This window comes from Pelmatolapia mariae, linkage group LG2 (genome assembly GCF_036321145.2).
Source record: "Pelmatolapia mariae isolate MD_Pm_ZW linkage group LG2, Pm_UMD_F_2, whole genome shotgun sequence".
Lineage (NCBI taxonomy): Eukaryota > Metazoa > Chordata > Actinopteri > Cichliformes > Cichlidae > Pelmatolapia > Pelmatolapia mariae.
In genome coordinates, this window is record NC_086228.1 from 13,516,373 (window position 1) to 13,542,356 (window position 25,984).

The 25,984-nt window shown below is 40.5% G+C and overlaps 1 protein-coding gene across 1 annotated transcript in view; it reads right to left on the reverse strand.

Annotated features, from left to right (window-relative positions):
- The window catches only part of LOC134641104 (polycomb group RING finger protein 3), a 69,362-nt gene extending 45,905 nt beyond the window's left edge, over window positions 1-23,457 (reverse strand). Inside the window, exon 1 of the mRNA XM_063493321.1 lies at window positions 23,353-23,457. The gene's annotated coding sequence lies outside the window, so the exon portion shown is untranslated. The remainder of the gene's footprint in view (window positions 1-23,352) is intronic.
- Window positions 23,458-25,984: the final 2,527 nt, after the last annotated feature.

A 25,984-nucleotide genomic window follows, 5' to 3' on the forward strand; every position in this document is an offset into this window, starting at 1 on the left:
GTCCAATAAAAGCTCTTTTTATGTCATCCTGGATTCAACTGAACTAAGCAGCAAGTTAGCTTGAGCTTCAGGGAGGTCTTCTAGGGAAAGGGGTGCACTTGATCTGAGTAGTAATAAAAAGTTAAAAGGATAAGCATTTCATCCCGATTATTTTGTTTTCAAGATTACTGGAAGCGAAAAATAAAATCTGAAAATAAAATCTGATTAATCACCCAGCCCAGCTGATGAGTATTAGTGGATGCCGTTTTAAAACAGGTTGCTCTGGGCAGATGGGATAAACTAGCTGCTTCAATATATGCAGTTTAGCGCAATTCAACATTTTGCTGAATTTTAAGAACTGAGGTGGGAATTCTAAAGTAAGTATTACTAGCAGAGTCACAACAGACATATCAGTAGGAAGGTAATTAACAATCATCGCTGCAAACTTGATGAATCCATTTGACTTTAATGGCTTTCCTTATCAAAGTCCCTAGTAAAAAATGTAATTTTATCCCCTCTTTGTGTTAAATCATTGTTTTCTTATCTACACACCGGGATTTTTTTTGTTGCTGTCGTTGTTGTTTTTTTGTTGTCGTTGTTTTAAATTGCAACGAGATATTTCTTCCTCCCCACAGCAGCTTTACAGCTTCCAGCGCACTCATTGATTTTGAGCCACTATTATAATGTAATTCACACTTTAAGCAATGCAGCCAAGACTTAAGATTAACAACGTTTGCAGTCAATCATGAGCTGAACAACTGGCTCAGTAGCTGATAAGTACACAGAGAGAGACACACACACTCTCTCACACACACTCTGGCATCACAAAGAGCCCCTGTTGGCCTGCCTGTGGGTATTGGAGTGTTTGGCCTCGGTATAAATTGGCCGCCAGCTGGAGCGACGGACACTGAAGGCCTGCATCAGTGGACGGAGCCAGGAGGAGAGGCCTCTGCTTGTTGTGGAAGCTCGGGCTTCATTTCAATACACACACATAGACACAAACACATACACAGAGACTAAAATCCACACAAACTACACAAAAATGGAAAAGCACTCTTGCCTGAGCATTCACACACTTGCACACACATCCACCGTCACACACACACTTATTGTCTCCTCTTAATTCTGTTTGATGGCCCTCAATCCTCCAGCCAGTACTCGGTGCCTGGGGAAATCAGTCAGACAATAGACGGGATCCAAAGAGAAGCAGACTGCAGCAGGCCAGGAGGCTGTACGCGCTGCCAGGAAGCAGCAACACTTGAATAATTGAGCTCTGAGTTGAGGCTGTGAGGGCCAGCGGTGGAGTTATTGAAGCTAATGTGCAATTTGCCCCACAGGTCAGACACAAAACAGAACAGATCCTAAGAACAGAAATAGTTGGTGCTCGAGTAATCCGAAACAGTTACTGAAAGTTTTAAGAAATTTTACGTTTATGCTTTTAAAGATGCGGTTGTTCTGAATTTCCTAAGCACAGAGAAGATCCTTCCTTTTTACTTCAGACTGGAAAGAGCGAGGAGGGAGATGTGGGGGGCCGAGTACACGGAGTCTTTCCCAGAGGCAACGTGGAAAAGAAACCGATATTCACATGTCTGATCGCGGTTACAGCATCAGAAAACAACCCGCTTCTTTTAAGCAGGTCTGGCACAATCATTCACTTTGCCATGGAGAGGATATTTCTCCCCTTGCTTTCTAAAATGTTCCTGGACACTACCTACACACCAACTTGAATTAACTTGAATCTGATGAATATTGATCAAACTGGCGATTATCTCACGAGTAAAAAAAACTAACAAAAAGATACTTAGTATGGGTTTTACTGCAACATTACACATTTCTGCTTTTCTTTTTAACATTGGAAAAGCTAAAAGTGGAGTAACTTCAAAAGAATCTCCTTTATAAATGACATAAACAATTCACATTATTAAAAGATTATTACGCAAGGAGACCTACTGATCCAGATCTCCTAGTTGCAGTCGTAGGAGTTATTAACTACCATAACTAAAACAGTTCTGTTAGCCTTTCACATGCAGATCAGTTCTGCTCAACTGAAAACAAGTTAGCATTTTGTGAAATCTGGCAACCTTTTACCGATTAATTTAATGAAAACATTAAAACGAGACTAATTACTCAGACCGATGAAATATTAAAAAAGGGGGAGAATAGGGAGGAGACAGTTGTTGTGTATTTACCTCCTACTCCCTTCTTAGTAGCTCATGAGCCAGTAAATTAGATTTTTATGCAAAACCCAAGTAGTTTAGGATTATAAACTCAACCAATGTTTAAAAAGCCAGAAGGAACCTTAAGTTATTGTTTTTGGGAAACAAAATTCATAACTTCTGGAATAAAATCTGAAACGAGCTAACTCGACCTCTCAGTGTTTCTATACAAGTGAGGCCTGAGAGAAAGTGCTGAAAAAAGCCCTTTTGTCGTATGGTTTACAAATTGTGTGGGTTCTTCATGAAGCCATCTTCAAAATAAACATTTCAATCAGATCTTTTTCTGGGCCATCTTTGACTTTAGAAACCAGTTTTTAACCAAAAGTTGGCGTGTCTGTCTGGGATTAGCTGGAAAACCAATAAACTGTATATAAACGATGGACTTTCCAGGTCTGAAAAACAAAACCAATTTAAAAGTATGTTAAATTTACATGGTCTTTATTGACCAGCAGGGGGTAACTACTCGGGAAGCAAAAACAGGTCTGACAGGATTGAAGTATGTGGGAAAATCAGCTCCCTTTTCTTGTGTCGCCTCTGTAAAAACTGGTGAGTTTGTCCTAGTTTGTCGTTAGTCTTACTGAATAAACCATGTTCTTTTTTTTTTTTTAAAAAACTGACCTTCATTTGAGTCAAAACACACAAAAAAGTAAAGCAGGGCACAAATAACGAGTTGCTAGCCTAACATTGTGTGGTGTCATAGACAAATCCACCCCATGCTAATCACAAGTGTTTTAAAAACTCAAGGACTTCACTAACCAGTGGGTTACATCCTGGTGTCTACATCACAGTCTGGAGTCAATTATCAGCTAGGCAAGAATATATACAGTTATACACATCAAATCATTTTTATTTTTTCCTGTTATTAGCTTTAAGCGGGCTACACCTTGTAAAAAGATGACACTAATATTTTATATGTAGAGCAGCAAAAACAATAAAAATCTAACCACTGCAGGTCGAGCAAGCTCTCTGCTCTAAAACTTGCATCATCTCATATAGAAATATAGCTCCAGGTGATCTTCACTTGGTTAATAAGTTTCAGGAATGTCTAGTCTACAAGCAACTCCCTGATTTCATGTCTGATAGAATCATAAAAATCGCTGTGATTATGCTTCTATGCTTCCACCATATCCCAGAATTCATAGCGCGGCCCAGCCAGTTACAGTTTCCAACAACGGCGGCTGCTACTAAGTTTTAATATTACTTTTATTACGCTTTCTGGATGACAAAATAAACTTGTAAGATATTTTCAGGCGAGAATGTAGCTGTGTAAACTTCAAATATCTGCTCGGTTTATAAACACATTACATATTTGCAAAAGTGCTCGACGTTTTCAGAAACGTCTGTTACCCACCAGCTCGACAGCTAGGGGCAATAGCTAGCCGGGGCGATAGCAGCGAACTCCCCGCACATCGTTTTCACACACACACACACACACACACACACACACACACACACACACACACACACACACACACACACACACACACACACACACACAGCGGTCTTTCGCTACTCAGGTTAAACATGATATATAAGTCACTTAGATAACTTAATGTTATTGTTTGGCTTTTTTCAGTGTTTTATTTGTTCGTGAGTAAATCGGTTTGGCTGAGATTAAAGTTATAGTTTTCACACAGCTGAATAAACGCCAAACAGAGAACTTAAACAGAACTGTGAGATGATCGGGAATTTACGCCGGTGTCCTGTTATATTTTAGATAGAAAGGAGCAGACGGCTGAGTTTATTAAACTCCACCAAGACAGCGGTGATGCAAAACTGAAGGTTAAACTGTCCAATTTCACAGCCGCTCACTTCCGGCCTACCCGACCTTTGGAGGACCCGGCCCACGTAGACCGCGAAGGCCGGGTCCTCAGGAGGATGCAGCCTATGAATTTGGATACCCCTATTCTTGTTATGAGTCTAAGGCAGGGGTGCCCAATCCCAGTCCTCGAGAGCTACTGTCCTGCAGCTTTTAGATGCAGCCCTACTCCAACACAGCTGAATCAAATGGTTTGATTGCCTCTTCAGCATGCCATCAAGTTTGGCAAATGCCTGATAACAAGCCATTCATTTGATTCAGGTGTGTCGGAACAAGGATCCATCTAAAAGCTGCAGGACGGTAGCTCTCGAGGACTGGGATTGGGCACCCCTGGTCTAAGGTTTCTGCAATGATGCAAAACATCCTTTTCTTGTTTTTTTCTTAAAAAAACAAAACAAAAACCTCCTTTGCTTGAGGAACTGTCTGAGAAGGTCAGAGTGATACAGCTATTGATCGTAGGACCTGATGCTTTCAGCTGAGAGGGCAAGCGAAACAATCGCTAAGCCAAACATAGAGCTCCTCTGTACTTACACGAAGGACCTCACATGGTTTCTGCAAAATTCAATATCAGGGAGAGATAAAACCACCCAAAAGTCTGTCAGGGCATGCTTTGGAAAAGATTTAGATGGAGTAGTTTCATGTGTGGAGATAAACAACTATTTCTTGTGTGAACTCACAGTATTTTAATGGCATGCAACAGTTGTAATTGGGTTCCTAGAATGAGAAATAAGTAGATTACAGTAGCAGCATTAACTGGACTGGTGGGTTTTTTTTTATGACTCTAGCTCCATTGGAAGAAGAAAGACCAATGACCAAGGGTTTGCATAAACCAAAGTATACTAATGCCCCTGCAGGGAGCTTCTGAAGAATGTTTAAACGATTTAACTTTGCCAAATGGGTTCATTATCTAGCTTCTTCAAGTAATCAAACACACGCGCTACTGAGGAGCATGCAGTGATCCCGCTGTGCAGACAGAGACAGCGACACAGACACTGGCCTACATAAGGAGACGATTTCAAAGAGTAAACAGTCTTAATATCCAGAGGCTGAGGACACACAGCCCACCCCGGCAGCACCGAGACAAAACAGATAAGCTTCAAGTGAGGCTTTAGAAATCATGCTTTCCACTCCCTGCTTCTCTCTGTCCCATTTGCTTAGGAAAAAAATATATAGTTCTCGTGTTTACATCATCTTACATCAGCTAATGTCAAGAGAATTACCTGTTCAGTTGGGTTATTTAAGATTCTGACTTTAATTATGTTCCTGGCACATAATTTACTATGCGTTTAAAGAGGTGGTGGTGGGGATCTGATTATCAAGTAATCTAAAAGTCAAAATGAAACAGAATTTAGTCTAAAAGGATGAGGTTAAACACTGTGCAAACCTAGCACCTGACCTTTAAGCGCATTCTTTAAAATCATATTTTAAATTACGCCAAAATGTGCAGCCATGCATATTTGCAGACATAATGCGCACAGCGACTAATATTAGCAGTGCTAGCAGCAGGTTCAGATCCACAGCAGTGAAGATGCCAGTACACCCTCTCAGCATCATCATGCACTCACATGTATTTATGCTTTTTCCCCAAAAAGTCTTAAGTTTGCAAACTGTTGCTCTCTGTATCTGTCTGAGTTTCTGTACTGGATTATCATTAAATATCATTAAAATTGTGGTAAAAACGCACACAATCACACGCTGGTGTGATTTTGCTTACGCATCACAAACACAGTGGCACACGCTACAGGATATGATGTCAAACTCTGCGCATGGTGAGAATAAAAACACCATAAAGCTCGATGTAGACTTCTGCTGGAAATCTAGATCCTAACTGGCGTAGTAACTGGAAACTCCTTTCATCCCTACACTGCAACCTTCCACGTCATTCGAGTTGTTGTGGTATGTGTCGACCAGATGTGTTGCTACATTACTCCAGAGGTGGAACGGATGGGTTGCTTATTTGCACGGCTGGCTCCGTCCTTGTTTGAATCTTCCTGTCACGAGCAGCCATCGTCTTTCAGCAGCTAGCTGCAGGTCTGGTGTTATAAACATCACAGAACCAAAGCAGCAAGGTCTGATAGGGACTAGCTAACAAGTATTCGTACCTTTAATATAACTAAATCTCTGGAGACCACTGATTTTAGATGCAATGCACGCTTTACACACCGAATAAAGAAATATCACATGACTGAGGTTCCTTAACATGCGCAGCTACAATATTGGCAACTAGTTTGTGTGCACTGTTGGCACAGACCAAAGCAGATCAAAAACATTGCAGTTACATTCATCAGATGGTCAGAAACATGACTATAAATGACTGTTTTTTTCTAGCTTAATAATCTAATTCATTAAAAGTCAGGCATGCCTCAAGGCTGTATCAATAAAAATATGCATTTCTTTTCATGTGCACATGTAAGATAATTAAGACTTTCTCCAGTGGTTCAAAAGGGCAAACTGTTGCTCATTACCGGTAGACTTCACCACACTGTTAAGCCCTAGATAACAGCAGAGCTCTGCATCAACCACACCTTTTGGCTGAAACCATTCTTGGCTGCAAACACTGATAACCTCTGCTGAACTTCTGCACTGTGGTTTGAGACTGAAGACAGAGTTCTAAGTTTCTGGCTGTGAGAAACTTTTACTCCAAGAAATCCTGAAGATCGACAAAGTCATAAATACAACTAATGAGGTAAATCAAAGGACAGCAGCTAAAGCAGCTGTTTAAAAAAAGTACATAAATATTTTCTATTCATATAAAGTATTCAATAAAAAGCGCTCAGTGCAGCTCAATTTTCCTCAAGTACAAGAGCATAACAGACTTAATGAACTCAGATGTCAGATAACATTGTACTTGTCTTGTGATGAATTGTAGCAAAAATATGAAAATGTGATATGTAGCAATATCTTCCAAAAAGCCGGAAAACATCAATGACTTTAAGACAAAAATCCATAATTGTCCTCTTGACAGCCAATTGTGAGGAGTGGATTAATTAGAAAGGTTATTAGGAGAATGAGTGCGCATGAGAAATACACACACTGGTATACACTGGGATAACAGTGTAACCTTAGCTACATGCTGTGAAGTAGCTCGTCTCTCTCTCAGATAATCATCCTGAGAACCGCCAGCAGCCAACTAAACATTTTGGGGGTTTTGGGGGGGGTTGGCAAAAAAATATGACCAAATACACAGCTGCAAGGATTCAGCTCTCTTTCATTTAAGATGAACATCTCTGAATTTTATGTTTCGGTAAAATGTACAGAACAATTCTGTTTGCCTGTCTTCGCTTGACTTTTCTGAATAAAAATAACTTATATCCATCCATCTTCTGCATCTGGCACACTCAAACCTCCCTTGCAAATTCTTTGTGGGGATAGAGAGAGAGGTTTCCAAAGTAGCTGAGATATATAATCTTTCCAGTGTGACCCGGGGCCCCTGAAGGGCTGAACATGCCCTAATCAACTCACAAAAGAGGCATCCTATTCAAATGCCTGAACCACCTCAGTAGGTCATTCTGTTGCAGGAGAACAGCAGCTCTACTCTGAGTCATTCCTGGATGGCTGGGCACAGACACCCTTCACAGGAAGCTCGTTTCCATTGCTTGTATCCACAATTTTCTTTTTCACCTTCTGCAGTGTTCCACCTGTCAATCTTCCTTGACTCATGAAAAATGAAGCGGTGCTTGAACTTTTCTACTTGACCCAAAAACTCATCCCAAACCCAGAGCAGGCAATTCAGCCTTTTCTAGCTGACAGCTATGACCTCAGAATTGGAAGTGCCAATTCTCACAGCTTTTTACCTGTAAATAATATATAATTATAAGTTATGTATGGTTATCGTACGCAAGAAAATTATGAAGAATTACGTCCACATTAAGATGCAAATTGTACACTTAACGCTGGGTGGCTTAGACCGCCTCTAATGTACGAAAAGGAGTAAGTTCTGCTAATTGCAGCAGCTCCGACTCGAGCCGTGCAGACAAAGAGAGGAAGCACTTATAGCTGGAGCCTCTTACAGACAAGTTTGAGGCAGGAGATGATCATTTTCAATGCATGACAAGAAGCTGGGGGAAGGAAAGAAGTGATATCACACACCAGTCAGTTTTGACTGCACATTTCTCATTTGTCAGTTCACTTCTGCTTCCTTTTGCTGCTTAGGAAATATGCGAAAGCCCCTTTATGAAATACAGTCTTAAAACCTGACGTCAACCTATCCATCACAGTTATCATATTAAAGACCTTACATGGGTTAACAGAGACCCACTACCTCATTTCAAGATCCCCATTTTCCATTTTAGGACTGAATAGAGCTGCTTTGTCTTATCTTATACTGTGGCTTCATACATCCACTGTCTTTAACTTTTTTCTGATTGTCTTCCCCTAAAACCAAAAGGTTTAAATACCAGGTCCACATGATCACAGCTGTGTGTCCGATATGCCCGTATTAGTTACATCCTCTCTTTTTGACATCGTACAGAGGCAATACTAGAAGAAAAACTGTCCAAAACAAAACATTTAGGGCAGGCAAAGTCTGAGCTTTTGGCTCATATGGATTACTTGTAAATAAAAGGTACATGGGCTGGTTCTTATGTGGTACTTTTCTACTCTACTCAAGCACTCAAACCATTTAATTAACATGTCTCATTCACAAAAACATACAAGCACTTTTTTGTCTACATTAAAGTGCTTTCTAGCCAACATTCACACTCTAATGAATCCACCGGGAGCAACTCAGCGTTCAACATCTTGCCCACGATACTTTTGGCATGGAGTCTGGAGAAGCCAGGAATCGAAACTGCTTTACCGCCTGGGCCACAGCCACATAATGAGCATCCACTGTAAGACTGTATATGAATAAATAACATAAAAGGTCTTCTTTAAGTTCTAAAACCTTAATTTGCTGTTACCTCTTCTAACCCCAATGAAATTACATTTGCATGCTCACAAGTAGGCACCGGTTCTACAGCTTTTGTGTAGTCTGGTGTAATTTTCCACTCTAAAATAATCCGGCTGTATTAGAGATGTTGACCTTTGATAAGGAGTTTTTAAACTGTAAATCTTGAACACAAATACAGACAAGGAACTACGCACAATTTGCCCCATTTAGGTTATTAAGTTATTAACATTATTTACATTCTTTACGCTGCTTATTCTTACTCTGTTCAGCCTGAACTTTTGGAGTGTTTACGAGGTCTATACTAACACGAGTGGACAATTACATTTATCTTTAGTGATTTGTGTGACATATTATAACTAAATAAGACAAAATAGGCTTAGCATTTCAACTACTGAGTGAGGTTTTATTTTTTTAATTAGACAAAAATCAGGATCTTTCCGAGGTAGCACAGCAGATGACATAAAGTTATTAATCAGAACAATGTCATAGAACAGTTGTGCTGTTAGAAAAAGTAGAGATAAACAACCCAGTTGCTTAGTTTGATTATCACCAGCTGCTCCTGAAGAGGCAGAATAAGAAGTTGGCAGATTACAGTACAGGATCAACACAGCATCACATTAAATAAAGATTATGTTTATGATAATGGCTGCAAAAATACCATACCACTATTAACCCAGACTGTATTAGCAGGGTGCCTTCAGACTGTCGGTTGCTGGGTAAACATTTACTGCTACATAAACATGCTCACTTAAATTAACTGCCTGCCACAAGTTTGAGTTTTACATGGCATCCTCATTCTGTGACAGAGTCCTTGGCTCCGAGCACCCAGCGCCCTCTGCCCCGCTCAAAATAATCTGTATGAAAGCACAATTAGGACCGAAACAGGCATTCCTCTGGTAGATAAGATCAAAGGATTAGCTTTCATCGCATAAAACTGAGTTCAGATGCAGTTTCAACAAAGAGCAAAAGCCACACACGTTTCACTTAAGACTGAATAATATCATAACGCTATTACACCACAGAGGCAAGTGTGATTCTTTTTGTGGCACCAAAAAGACAGCAGATGTAATTTATTAATAGCAACAAGTGCACGGTCAGCACTAAACTGCAGCTGAATTTACTCACAGCAGGGACTGTCAATCTTTTTTCCCTCTTAAATAAATATATTTAAATCAGCTGATTTAGCTCTTTCTGCCCTCTCTACTCTGTCGTCTAGAGCCATGGCCTTCCAGAAGAACTACCTGATTGGTTACTCATCAGGAGTAAAAGTTTATCAGCAGCAAGCACAGACAGGCACATTTACACACTACTCAAATACTCAATTACCCAAAAGTAAGGCATCCGATATCACTGTGGCTGAACTAAACATCATCAACCTTTTCGCTTAAGTTATTAGCTAGCATAGTTCATGTGCTGAATAATGTGCTTTGTTACAGAGACATCATCGTAATCGTTATCATCGTTTATTTGTATAGCACTTTAAAAACACACCAGGCAGACCAAAGTGCTGAACAACACAGATCAAAACAACTAGCAAAATTACAAATACAATAAAATTATTAATGAACAGGTCGATGAACAGGTCTGTTTTCATACATGAGGCGCACCGGATTATAACAAAACAGATGGATTACCTCAGTTGTTCTCCTGACTGAAGCTTGGTCTGTTTACAGCATCCTGCCATGCGATTGCATTTGCTCCCAACCATCGGGAACCCTCACGTTAACTTTTATCAGTGGAAAAAAAGTTAGCGTTCATCCTCCAGCTTCACTCCGTTTATGTTATGCTAACATAGCATAGCATGCTGCTAGCGATCACATAGCACATCATTATATACCAGCTACCCCAACTTCAGTAACCCTACAAAAGTCACTGCTGTTTAGTTCATTTATGTTAGAAGTGATAGCAGAGCTGTACGTTTTAACTTTTTCAAAAATCTCTCAGTCAGAACATGCTATATCATGTTTAGGTAAAAACTAGCGAGCTAACTTCCTGCTAACGTCTAACTCCGTTTAATTTAATAAATTCTGTTTTCATGGATGTCTGGATGTTAAACTTAATTGTTGCACCTGGTAAAGCAGCAACGCTGATCATTTTATTAAAGATGAAAGAATTTTTAACTCTTAGTGATGCTGCAGTGTTCGTTTGACTTTGGGACCTGAAGCAGACAGAGTTTTGGATCCAGATTACAGATTTTTGAGCACCATGTACCACGTAAAATTTGGTTTGAGGTCAGTAAGCACAACCAGAATTCATACATAAGGCGCACTGTAGATTTTTGAGAAAATTAAAGGATTTTAAAGACGCCTTATAATGCGGCATATACGGTATATAGTGCAAAATCACAAACAACAGTTGCCTCAAGGTGCTTTATATTACAAGTTAAAGAACCTACAATAATTTCATCTACAATCCCTGACACAGTAAGGGTTTATGTAAAAAAAGAAGAAAAAACTGATAACCACAGAAAAACAGAATACTACAACAATGCATGCATCTAAAAACAGTAAAGAAAGCACCCAAGAGCATATTTGCATGGACAAATAATCCAGATTACGACAGTATGAACACATTATAAAACATACATTTTAGGAATTGAGTAACATCATTTGAAGGAGAGCTTTCTTCCCATAACTTGGTGTTTTAGTCAAAATTTTGACTTCAACGTTTTATTCTTTTGCTGGAAACCAGTTCCAAGTATCAGTTATGCGTCTCCTTCATTACTAATAACTGGTACTGGCCATCAAAAGATAATTGATATACAGACATGACATATCTCCAAGTTTAATGCTGTGAGAATTAAACCTGTGATATATATTCTCCCAGTTAGCCAGCTTATTTGTCTTTGGATAAAATAAAACAATTAGCTCTGAAGGCTTAAGTGTTGTAATTACCTTACACCAGTCTCTTTTCTAAAGGACTCAAGTGTCAAAATTCACTTAACTCACTCCGTCCGTCTTCAGGCCCCCGTCAGAAATGCCACTGCTCTAACAAGCCGACACAGTGCAGGAGTCCTCCACCTACCACTTATCCTGACAATGCCTCAGTGATATACTGCATTTTAAACCTTTATTTACCCAGGGAGGGTTTGCTGAACATGTATTTTCTTTCTTCATAATTTTGCTTCATATTTTCAGTTACACCCAGTTAAGCCACAGTCACCTGCAATTTGCAACTTAACAGCACCACTGGTGTGACTGGGAGTGGCCTACTTTGCTTAAGGCCACATTAACAGCAGCACTGCTTGTCCATGTCTCCGCTTCCATTGTTACACCAGGAATTATAAACGCGTCTTACAGCTTGAATCGATAACCCTGAGTACTTTAAGCCATTTCCTCTGCTTGCTGAGTTTTATGCTCTTCAAATTACGAATGCATTTCTTCCGGTTGTAAAGAAGATGGGGCCCTTCTTAATCTGCCTTTTTACAGCAGCAGAAATTGAATGTAACGGCCCCCATCATACTGAGAAACTGCAACCATTCAATAAGACCACTGAGATGGAATAAAGTGAAATAGAGCTACAACCAAGGGTTATTTTTATTATCAATTTACCTCCTGATTATTTCTTAAGAAAGCCTAGAACCATCGATATTTAATTTGCTGTCATAAATAAAAAACTTACATTTTATACGCCAAATAATGAGACATTGAGCTTCATGCAGGTTTTCTCATCATTACTAAAAAAATTAATTGATCTTTTCGGGTCTAAACTAAACCAACTGCTGTTACGAGCTGCAAATCAAACCGTCACAGATCCAACTGATCCAAATCATCTCCAACAAACCGCTAGTTTTGGTTGAGTTAGGCCCAAAGAAGTGGAGTACATCTGTATGTTAAAACTGCATGTGTGTAGGCAAGCTTTTTGCTTTAATCATTATGTAGTAAATGCTAAATCAAAAGTGACATGATTACAGCCGGTTTCCTGTAAGCCTCTGTGTAACTTTGCACATCCGTCTGCCAGTGAAGACTTCATAACCACAACAGGACGAGGGTCACCATCAAACACCCTGTGTAGCTGAAAAACTGGACGGTGAAACAGCCACAAGAAATGTAAAAACTTGACCCACCAAAAGAAAAGAGAAGGTACAGAAGGCGAAAGGAGAGACTGGCAGAAACTGAAAGCCCAGTCGACCGTTCACGCCATAGAGAGATAATGATTCTGGTTATTTACATTACATTAAGGCAACAAATCTGTTTACTTACTCGTGTAATGCAACCAGGAGATGCAAACAGGTTAAAAATGGAACCAATCTTTGCAACAGAGACACAGAGGAGAGACAGGAGTCTACTGCCACTTTAAATTTTTTAAATCATTGAGGAAAATGCCCCTCAAAGTCAATCTGAGCGGGTTTGGGTTTCTTATTTTATCCAAGCAACAATCCAAAACCAATAGAAAAAGAGTCTAAAAACCAGAGTTTGCATGAAAAATGACAGAAACTACGGGGAATTTTATATACATATCTTCCTAAAGCTCTAACCTTGATGGTTTCACAGCCTATTAACCCTTATCACCAATTAACAAGACCTAAAACTGTCATTTCTGTCTTATACCTTTACATCTGAAAATAAACATCCACACCCTACTGAGAAAAAGCTCTCCGGGTCAAAGAGGTACCTCTTCTGATGGTGTTAGGGGAAGGAGACAACTAACCTTTACTGAGACATCGGTGCGGGCCACTTCACTTTAAATGGTTGAAGGCAAGGTGGCCAGAATAAGTGGCAAAAGAATTTTTATTTTGAAGTCCAGAGCTTTTACAACTGACTGACTGCAAGATAAATAAAGTCGTTTCAGGAGCACTGTGTCTGAACGTTTTCTATCCAGTCATGGCTGTCGTTAGCACTTTAACCTAAAAAAGTCCGGCTGACTTAAGACTAAAAAGAGTGCTACTACTTTTAATCTCTACTTTTAACAAAGGGAATAATAAAGGAAAACTGAAGGACTTAAACCAAAGAGTAGCATCAATGCAATAGACGTATGTTTATGTAGTTTGACGTGTCCTGATTGGTGACGGACTGTGAAGTTACAACTTCACAAAGCACAAATTTGTATCTTTAAAGTCCTGAAATTAGTCAAAGAGTTCAAACAATGCGAAGCAACAAGACGAAGCAAAATGAAAGCAGCCGATGTAAGGCACAAACTATAAACTACAATGTATTTACACATAAAACCCTCCACCGACACCATTAAACCCAAACAATATGCCCGCTTGTAGGCACGCTGCAGTCTTTACAGGAAGGATGGAGAATCACAGCTTCACACTGTTAATTTTTACACCCATATACTTAAAACTTCCTGTTTTAGTTTCATAAATTAAAATATTCAAATGCACCAGTCAGTGTGTGGTGGAGAAGAAGCTTGCTGCAACAGGAAGAATGCAATGAGCCATTACGTGGGTTTGCTGGTTAACAGGCTGGCAGAATTGTAGTCCTGTCTTGCTTTTCTCAGTTTTAACCACAAACTGTGGGCTAGCGGCCGCGGAAAAAAGACAGGGCGCGTCACACACAGATCCTGAGATGAGAGTTATTATCCGAGCTCTGTACAAGCTGGGCCAAAGTACAAGGCGAGCAAGTAATTAATACCTCATTTGGCGTGTCGACGTTCACTTAGAAAAGGCTTTCTGGGCTTGTTAAAAGGACAGAGATGCTAAACAGTAATGTCACTTGTGCCACGCTTCTTTTTGGACTTCAGGGAGAAGTCAGACCTTGGCTGACCCTTGACCGCATTTTATCAAACAGCTGACAGACAACTAAATAAAAGCTGACCTGTTAGATTGTCTGCCTGCAGCTTAGTTTGAGGGGAGAAAATCAAAACAGGCAAGACAACAGTGGTGATTCGATGTGGTCACAACCTTTTTCAAACACGTCCTTGAGTAACTTTATGCATCATAACTTTATGGATCCTTCGACTGAAAAGATGGACAGCAAGTCTAAAAAACACAAAACTAACTGAAAGTTTTGTTCATGTGTTACTTTCAAACCCATGTGGTCTATGACGAGCTAACAAGTCACATGTTCAGCACTGGATTAACTGCCTTTGTCCTTAGGGCATGGCGATAGGTTGCTACATAAAAAACCGCAATACAACTGACAGCTTGGGAAGTTACATAATTGAATTTTGGTGATTTTACAGCCTTTGCAGTTAAATCACAAACTTGGCAGCACCGAGAGCTGCAGGTTAATAAAATCTGCTCTCCCACAGAACACACATAAAAACAGCACATTGTTGTGAATGAGGATTCAGCTGTTTAGCAGCATTAGATTTTTTATTTTGGCTGACAGCGTATAAGAGACAATATCTTTGACTAGAAACTGCTATTAAAAATTTAAAAAACACTTGTGCTCAATTGCCAAAACAGGGATTAAGACTAGTGGTTCGGTGAAGGTCTTAATCTTTCGGTCTGGAACTGGGCTTATGCTGCATTCCAGATTACGTCAGAAGCCTGCGTGCTAATGTGGGACGCCCGTTCAGCTCGTACTACTTCGAAAGTCATTGCAGCCCAACCAAGTTAGCAATCTAAGATGGTGGTGGTGAACATAAAGAGTAGAAAAACTGGAAAATTTTTAATCAGTGCTGTCACTGGTGTTTGCTTGAGACTCGCCAAATAAGCTACACGCAGAGCACTGACGAGACTCTTTTCATGAGTGTGCTTTGATTTTGTATATTTCATCTGCATTATACTCACAGTTATTGCTTTTGGGTCCTGCTTTAGCTCAGTGGGTGAGCAGGCAACCATATGCCGAATGGCCAGAGAGCAGTCGGCCCCAATTCAAGTCTGACCCACGACCCTTTGCTGCATGTCTTCTCTCTCTCCCCACTTTCCTGTCTATCTACACCAGTGGATCAAACTCAGTCTTCAAGGGCCACCATCCTGCTAGTTTTTGAGATATCCCTGCCGTGCCTGCTGCTGATTACCTGAATCAGGTGTGCTTTGCCAATAAGAAGCTACAAGGGCAGGTTAGTTGGAAAACAAGCAGGACAGCGGCCCTCGAGGCCTGGAGTTCGACACCTGTGATCTACACCATCTCAATCCAATAAAGGCTAAAAGGCCAAAAAAATAAATAAATTATAGCTTCACGTTTGAGGATGGGGAAACTTTTGAGTGCATGTAGTCGGCGTTTGCAATGTGTCTGTTAAAGAAGCTGGTTTTTGCAGTTAACTGTCATCTTTGTACCTTTATTTTAGCATCGCTTGATACCATCTGTAATGTTAATGTTAGAAAGTCTCATCAAGCTTGCCGACCACACAAAACGTTACCAAGTCCCACCACTGGCCCCCAGGGCATACTTTGAGAACCTGTATTTTATCTATACAGATATCGGTGCTCTGAATATTTTGGTGTATATTAAGAAATATCTGTGTTCAAGGTTACTTGGCAAGACCACTGATTGCATTTTTCCCGATCATAACTTTATGGCACACAGCTACGAGGAGTTTAAATAATGAGCCTCTGGACCCCAGAGGATAATGACCATAATGACCAGAGAATTTTATTTACGGCTGCACCTTTAGATAAAAGTTGGGTTTGTGAACCAGAAAGCTGTACCGCCATCTTTATATTTTAACCTTAAAATGTCCTGTTCGGTGTGTAGCAAGCATCTCAAATATTGATCTTGGTTGGATATAATGTTTAGCATTTTTTGGCTGCCTAACCTTGCAAACTAGGGCTGTTCGATATAACGATATATATCGGATGACGATATAAAAACATCTATCTTTTCATTTTACGCTATCGTTTGTTTCGTGGTGTCGCAAAATAAACTGTTTACGGCAATATTTTTTCAATGTTTTGATGGTCACTGTAGTGGCTATATTAATTTCTTAAAGTTCTCTCTTTCTCTTATATTTAATATAACCACACTATGGACGGACAAGAGCCTGTTTTATGCGTTGTCATTAGCAACAATGATGGTAAAACCATCACGTGGCTCCGCCGTCCGCTTGTTTATTTTCCACATAAACCTTTCACAATAAAGCTCAAGATCCTGTTGAGACTTTTCAAAATAAACTGAATCACGTGAAAGAGTATGCAGCGTTTACGGATGAGAAGCCAAAAAGAGCCGTCAGGTGCTAAAAAATAAACCTTAGACTCAAATATTAGAACAGGCTTTTCCCCGCAGCACGCCGTGTAATAAATAGTCACAAAGAAAACGGCGGCCGTTACAACTTATGTCTAAAAATGTATCGTTTCATGCATCTGTGAAAACACTGGACTCTAGGTACACGACGCCCAGCTGGAAACACTTCGTGCAAATCGAGCTGCCCGAGATTCACAGAATTTACAGAAAATGTTAAAATTTTGTGATTTATATCGTTATCGGGACGATAGATGTCTTATATCGGGATATGAGATTTTGGTCATATCGCACAGCCCTATTGCAAACCACTTGCTAGTTACTCCTAACTTTGAGCCACAAGCCCGTATCCAAAAGGAACTCGATCTCAATACAAAGTCTGCACTGTCAGAGTGCTAAAATATCATTTACAAGTGAAAACAAGTGCAGCAGTTTTACCAAATATTATGAAAACCAGTCAGCTGCAGCTGGAGAGCTGCAGTATGGCTGCCAGAGGGAAGGTGACATCAACTGAAAGCACAGAAAGAGAAACCTTTCCAGAGCAGCTCTGTGCATCCGAGCTGTTAACGTACACCGTCTCCCTGTCTTCATTAAACTGGCTGAGCTAACAAGTGAGTCTGGAAGCCACGCTGTGCTTGTTTATTACCCTGTCACTATGCTACATGCATCCTGAAATACTACAAACGACTTAACCAATTATTCTAACACAAACAAACTTGTGGTCGTGTCATCTACATTTAAGCAGATAACTAAAGACAAAAAGGAGAATGAGGATGTGAAACACAGGCGCCCAGTCTTTTGTTTGCCGTTTCATCCACCTGAATGCAGCACTTAGCATGTCAGGGAATGTTTTTAATGTCAACACAAAGGCAAAGCAAACCATTTAAATTCACACCACCTGTTGACAACCAGCTATTTGAGATGTTGACATAAAACAGATAGGATCTGCGAAAGCCTGAGCACAGCCATGAATCTTATCAGCAGAGCCAGCGCAGACCGAGCTGCCTCAAAAACATTCACTGCAAGTCTGTACTGATTTTAAGTGTCTCCTTCTGTCCTCTGGCCTTATGGCTGCTTCAGATAACCCACTGTGTTTATGCAATAAATGAAAAAGTCTGCCAGAAAGTCTGCTGAGATTTTTTATGTGCCCTTATGTAAATAACAACACAGGAAAACAAACTACTTTCTAAATTGTGTTGCAAAATAGATAATTCCACCTGGTTCCACCCTGGGTTTGTTGGAAATGTTACATTTTCTTCAAAGAATCTGGCTGCTGTTTGCATTGGCTAACGGTATCTATGGAGAATAACATGGGAATGTCAGACGCTGCGTCCCATTCTGTTGCTACAATAAAGCTGCTTTCAGACTTGAAATCTGGACAAAGTCAAGAGAACATAGCCAGGTTATTGGTCACAGCTGACTTTTCTCACATGTAGCACAGGAAACAAGACTGTCTCACTACTGAAAAGCTCATTAGGTTTACTTGAGGCTTCTGCTGGGTAGAGTATCCAGGAGACAAGACATGTGGATTCAAAACTACTATTCTCATTCCTCATCATGTCCAATTTTCAGCAGGAACTGTACACCGTAACCTGACGTGCACCTCCCAACAAGCCCACAGCAATTATGATTGGCCTGTTCAGCACCGTTGATTCCTCCTGTTGATTTCGCGTTACATTTTTGTCTCAGCTTTTTAGCTTATTAGCGAAAGAATAACAATGATCGCCTCAGTATAAGTAATAAAAAAATCATAGCATTAATATAAGTACTCACAAATATCAGCAGATTCCTGGCAGGAGATTGTTGATGTGTGTGATGTGTGTGCCTCCTCTTCATGTGTGAAAACAGCTTGCAATCACTCTAAGATCTGATCACACTAGAAAAAGATGCTGTTAGTGATTAAGTGACAACAACAGCTCCTGTTGTCTGAAACGACCTATGCAAGACTTTTTAAAAAGCAATAAAAGAAGAGAAAAATAAAACCCTTAGATGAAGAATATAAAGCAGTTGAAGCACAAACACACCCAACTTTCATCTTGAGTTTCGATCTCATTTGGTTTCATTTTTTGTGTCTAGACACTGGTTTTGGCTTGTGGTCAAAGAAATCCTGGTTTAAAGCTAAATGTACTGTTTTTCAATATTAAACAGAAACTAGAAAACTCAATTTTCTTGAGCCATTTGCACACATGCGCTGCAGCCCTGAGTCTTTCCAGGAATTAATGACTGGAGTGGTTGTGAAAGCGCAGATGTTCGGTGCAGTCGGGTTGGACATTAGCTGGTATCTAACCTGCCAGCTTCCTTCTACATAGTCCATATTAGGATGAGTCAGTGTGCAAAAAGCACAGCTAATAGACCGGCACATTCACCACTAGCAAGCGGGTGAAAAGTAAGCAGTCTCCTGCATGCTCTATCCAGGCTCCTCCCCTCACCTAAACCACATGGAGCATGGAGCATGGCTGAAGTGGATTATTTCCTGCTGCGTACTACATGTGATACTGGGAAAAACATCCCAACCTGATTCCTGGAAAAATGCCCAAAGCTGATGAGTGAAAACTGCTCAGGTTAGACCTGTCCCAAATTCCACTCTACTACAAGGAGGCAGCACTACTTTAAAAAATAATTATAGGCCATAATAACAACTTCAAGTTTACATTTGGCTGCCCTTGCTGGTAGGCACCAAAAATACCAGTCAGTTAAATAATTGATTCTTGTTTCATTAATGTACAACACCAGTTAGACAGCTGCACCGGTCTTTGTCTCTTCGAAAATGACAGTGCTACATTAATGAGCTGCCAGAAACGTCCTGAGCCAACAGGTCAACCAGCTCCTTCTGCACCTTTCCCTAAAGAGCAAAATCGCCAGTTGGTACTACAATCAAGAAGACTTCAATGTGGCTCCAATGTGCATGTTAACCACAGCAGAATGTGACAAATCCATAAGGATTTCATGGACTACATCAGCGTTCTCTCAACTTAAAAATTAGGAAGTTATTTTGCAGGTTTAAATGGTGACATGACCGCGCCTTCAGGCCACATCAGACTGACAACTGCTGCATTATAAAAAGACAGCTCCCCTCCCAGCGATCATTAATTTCAATGACACCTTCGCCTTGACACAGAGGCATCCATGAAGCACACAGCTCCAGGTTAAAAATAAGGAAGTGCTGTCCTGTAAAGAATGTAAGCCTCCCTCAACTTCTGCTACTTCAAAAATCACCAACTAATCACACAATCCTGCTTTGCACCTATCTGATACCTCTAATTTCATTATTCCTGAAATTCCAACAGTATCACATCATCTTATCAGCATCTGTAGAACCTTGCACACACACTATTAGGACTGCTGCTGGTATATGACCTGTAAAGATGGGCAAGGACTGAACCAAAGGGGTGATACTGTGTCCATTTCCCATTACTGAATGTTCAAAGAAACCATGTGAAGGAGGAAAAAGCGAAAGTAGCGCTGAAGCGGGTGGGATCAGCCTCGCTGAGCTGCAGCATGATTTGCAGGCGAGGGATTCTCCACGGTCGTTCAGCAGCTCATTTAGAGAGCTGCCCGAGATCATTTCCTGTCCAAGGAAAGAGACAAATGCTATATCTACCGGAGCTTCACTTACTATTGAGTTTTCTCATTATCAAGAAGCGCTATGCTTTAAGAGGTCGTATACTGCTCGCCTGTCCTGCAGGGCGGACAGTTTTATCAGACTGCCCAGTGGGACCATTAACATTGTTAAAACAGTGCAGAGATGCATGTTTCGGGGTAAAGAGGTCAAGCTTCGTGTTCTTTTGGCCATTTGTATTCATTAACCACTGATGAAAATGCAGAAATCTCACTGTAACGTTAGAAAACCTCGTTAGGTGTTATTGAATCCAGGTCAGAGGTCGGCGCTAAAGAAAAGCTGCAGGTAATTTAGGGTTCCCCTGCAAAGTCAGCAGAAACCTGATATGAAAGTAGACACTAAGAGGATATGTGGAGTGCTATGAAGCAACTATACCATGTGGTAAATGCAAGCACAGTTCGAGAGGCTCAGTGAAGTTAATTTAAAGTGAATCAAAGTGTTTTACAACCTAAATTAAAAGCTGGAGCTGTGACAGACAATAGCAGCAACTCACTTTAAACTGAAGCGCGGAAAAAAAAAAGATAAAAAAAAAGGAGTGAGTGAAAGCCCCATCAAGGAGAACCTGGCCTTGCCAAATGCTGCATCTCTTTCCTCTGTGATGATGTAAAGCATCAGAAAGCAGCTCAGCTGTTTAAACACAAGCGCGCTGGCTGCAGGTTAGAAGAGACATCTCAGGCGAATCAAAGCTACACAGACTCCGAAAAGCAGCGAAATTATTCACCCATTCAACATCAGGCAACGTTTTGAATCAAATGGCGTCAGTGAGGTTATGGAGGTCGACTTTCTGTTGCTGTAAGGTGCAGCTTGAATTCATCACTGGCTTGATGAGCACCCTGGTTTCCGTGCAACTAAAGTCTGCTCAGTCTGACGGCCTGTGGTTTACAGTGAGCATGAGCATTGATTTGGTAAACTGCAGATCAAAAGATGTCTAGACGTCGATGTAAGAGGGAGGCTGAATTTGTTTTTTGGCTTTTGTTTGTTTAGTTTTTTAAAAAATGTGCCGCTGTGTGTAACAGTGGTTTCTGTGATGACCTTATTCCACTGTGAGACAGCAACTTCACATTTAAACGTGAACTACAAAACTCTCCGTCTGACTGCTGTACAGGATTGTTTACACCGTTTACAGAAATAAACACATATTCACAGTCTTTCATAATTTCTGTCTTAAAAAGGAAGTTAAATGACCTTCTCAGAATTTAATATAAACAATTTCTCCCATTCTAGACTTTATACACTACATTACACTTAGCCATAAGACGCATATTGGACCAAAACAGCCTTCGTCTGTTCTTAAAGTGGCAAAATCCTGCTTTTCAATTCAGATTTAAAGTAAGAAAGGAGAAAGTTTCTCCTGCAGCAGATGAAGACAACAACAGGCTTGTGCACATAAAGCTCTTAGTGCGAACAGCAAGTGAGGAGTGGGTTTTTTGACAGTAGGGTGGCTCCAATGCAGACAAAAAGAAGGCATGATTTCACAGACTTTTGAACCTTTTTTGACCCTTATCTAAACTGTGAATACTGGAATGTGCACGTGCATTTCTGCTCAAACATCTGAACCATAAGCAGATTTCTCAAAATGAATTTAAACTGTCACATGTGGGCATTCTTTTTAAATCCTAACCAAATTTTTAACTGTAACTAAATATGGCATATGTATGTAGGAAAATGTGATCATGCTTTTTGATTTTTCAACCAAATTCTGACAACAGGCATGTGCACATAAATCTCCCTGCTAGCATCCAATTTAAGAGCACATTTTCCGACAAGATGGTTGGTTACACATGAAAACGACTTGATTGACAGATTTTGACACAAAAACTTTGTCTGTGACCGTGCATATTAATTCCTAACCTAACTGGACCCACTTCTCACCTAGACACTACCTGCAATCACCCACAGCATGCTTCCCAGGCTGTAGATTCCCCTCGTGGTGTAAAGTTAAGGGAAACCCTCGCATCTAAACCCTGGATTCAGTCCAACTGACTCCACCATACTGAAAGGCTTGTGTAAAGCTGATCTTTATCCGCATCTCCCCCTACACACACACACATACACATATGTACGTACAAATAAAAGAGCTGCACAGACTTGTTGGCTGCACGCCTTCCCCCTCACAATGTCACCCAGGGTTTGCTGCAGCAGGAGCAGGAGGAGCAGGGTTGTGAGGGGCGACAACCACCCAGAGGAAAAAGAAAAGGCATCAACTTTGTGTCTCCATTTAATCCGAACCTCACACAGATCCTCCTCTGAACTTTGGACAGCAACAACAGCAGGAGGAGAAGGAGAGGGAGGAGGTGTTGGAGGTGGTGAGCCTAATGGTGGACCATGAGCTGTTTCCTTCAAGAACATTCCAGTTCACTGGGAAGCAAAAACTGGTGTTTGGTTTAGAAGAACAACAGCATTTAAACATGACGAGACAGGCAGACAGGCTGCTGCCAGAGCCTCCTCTCCGGGACGGCTAACCGTGTGCATCCCGGGTAGCATTAAAGCCACCTTTACGGCACACTTTACCCCCTCAAAAATACCCCCCATCCCTGGTTTGCAACTGCAGGGCCCGGTCATACACCACCACCACTACCACACACACACGCACACACAGGCACATAACACAACACGTATAGCGTGCCCCGTAGCACCAAGCGGAAAGAGACAAGCGAAAAATGTAGAGGAGGGGGCGCAAACCGGGACCGTAAACCGGCCACACACCCGCCGAGCACGGACATATGAGGAGGAGAAGTGCAGGTAGACGAACTAACCTGTTTGGGAGCAGCACGGTCCGTTGGATGTTAGGTTGAATCCGAGTTAAATCCACTATCAGTAAAACAAAGAGGCGAAAATGACCGAGCGGTCGCGGAACAGGCCGAAACTGTGCTCTCGAAGCGGCAGCACGCATGCGCAGAGCGGCCAAGCGACTGAGCCGGAGGCGGTAGAGTCGGGGGGGGGGGAGAGGGGGCGCGAGTTGAACGAGAGCGGCAAATTTCTGAAAATCGGTCCGCTGATACTTTTATTGATTATCGAGTTGGCACCATTTTCTTTATTATGGGTTTATAAGCTGTAAATACTTTATTTATTTGAATTCTTTCATATTAATCAATACAAATTTATAGCAACACCAGGTTGCACTTCATAGGTGTCAAACATAAGGACCGGGGGCCAGAATCGGTCCGTCAAAGACTACAGGCGGGTCAGTGGAAGGCTTTTGAAAATGTAAAGGCGTGCGTGGATTTTGGAGTTCTAAGTGTATTTTCAAAAGTTTTACGGCATTTATTATGTTTTACACTACCTGTTTTAGATATTTCGGTTTAAAAAACAGGAACATTTCCTTTGAATTGCTTAACTTTATGGTTTATAAATACAAGATAGTCTGGTCAATGAGCTACCAGAACGTTTTCTGTAACTGACACATTTATCATGTAGAAAAACTGAGACCTGCTGTTGAAACACTTCTTTTTCTCATCATAAGAAGTCACGGGGATTAAATGTATAGTTCAATGTCTTTACATTGACAGAAAGCAGAGTTTCAGTGGTCCAGTCCGCTTAAAAAATAATAAAGTGATAAAAGATAAAAGTGGGAATAGTTTTGAATTTTGTATATGTTCACTTTGTTTTATTTATTCTTTTTAATGTTATTTTTATTTAAGAAGTCAGCAGTGCAGTAAAAACAAGTGCAAAGTCCAAGCTTTTGTTATCTGATGTGCTGAAATCCATTTTAATATACTTTAAATCATTTATGTCGTAGCATTTACATCGCATTCATTTAATTATTTAGTAATGACTATCAAGTGACAAAAGTCTTAGGTCACAGTTTTGGGTATTTTCTAAAACTTTCAGGAAAATTATGCGTGTATTAAAAATGTTATGTATTTAAACAATTATAACCTGTTACTGTAATGTAAATAACAAATTATAATAAAATAACATAATCTTTATCATCCTCATATAGCATTCTCTGTTGTCAGTACAAACAAGGTCAGTGAGAAAGATAAATAGCTCCATGTAGCATTATTATCATTATTATCACTTTGACCTTCAGGTGAATTGTTGACCTTTAAGGAGAGGTCAGAAGTCATGTGATATTTTAAATCTTTATATATGTATTTCTATGTATTGTTGATGCACATTGTGCTTCTAAGAATCATAGTTTATAAGTTATAAGAGGTTTTTGACCAATAAATCATTAAGTTGAATTAGAAGATTTTGTTTGCCTCCAGCTCTTTTGGAAGGACATCAGGACATTAACTAAACCAGCTGAGAGACATATTCTCTCCAGCGTATCCTGGTTCTGCTTGGGGGCCTCCTCCTGCTTGGATATGCCCAAATCACCTCACCATGTAGGCATCATCAGCAAACTCAAAAATGGTTCCTTTTGGGGCGTAGATTGTCACCTTATTGCATCAGAGGGGTTTGTGATACTTGACAGCTCCCATGAGCTGTGTTGTCAAAAGCAATTTGTCTCTGGTAGGCTCTCCTAAGAGAAACTCCACCAGGACTTCATATGGCCTTAGCTCACTGGCCCTAATGAAGCACAGGAGCCCGTCTTTATGGGGGGCCCTCTTCCCACAGGAAGCCTGATCCACATAGGTGCTATGTGGATTAGGCAGTGGCCCTCATCCTGTGTTCTCCAGCATCCAAAACTGGTTCCAGGGCAGCAAACCATCAGTTTTTCCAATTGTTCTTGTTCAAATTACTTTTGAATCTTCCTTTATTTTGGGTTCTATATAAAATAGTCTAATCAGTTCTCAGTAGAAAATCTGTTGAGGTTGTAAAATTGTGCTTTAATTTCTCTATTTAAATAAATAAACCTCCATCATATTAAAATTTAATAGACAATTCTTTAATATATTGGATGGTTTAAATTTTTTTTCTGTCTGTTGATTAATGTAGGGTTGTCTTCTTCCTGCACAGAAATTATGAAGCTGGAAGCCAAAAGGGGCCTGGCACATTTCTCCAAAAAGAGGCTAATCCAGCCATGGAAATAAGCCAGTAATAAGAACAAGTTTTGGGGATGCCAAATTGTGGAAAAGCCTTCTCTTTACAGCACTTTTGTTTTTAAATTCATAAGTGAGACCACCTGCAGTGCACTCTTAAACACCTACCAGAAATCTGGATCAAAATCAGTTTGTCAAAATGCTCGAGATTTACAACAGCAGGTAAATGGATAACATAACACCTCTGCAATTTACACCAGGTGAAATAAATGAAAGCAGAACTGATCTGATCTGATTTCTCACTTTCTTTCCACGCGACTTTCCTGTGAATCAGAGCTGCAGAACTGCCACACTGAGTCACAGAGGGTTAAAGAGAGGGCGGAGCCTGTGGTCATGTGCCGTCAATAAGGACAAAAGAGTGAAGAGTTCTCACTCTGCTCCTGCTAAAAGAAAAAAAAGT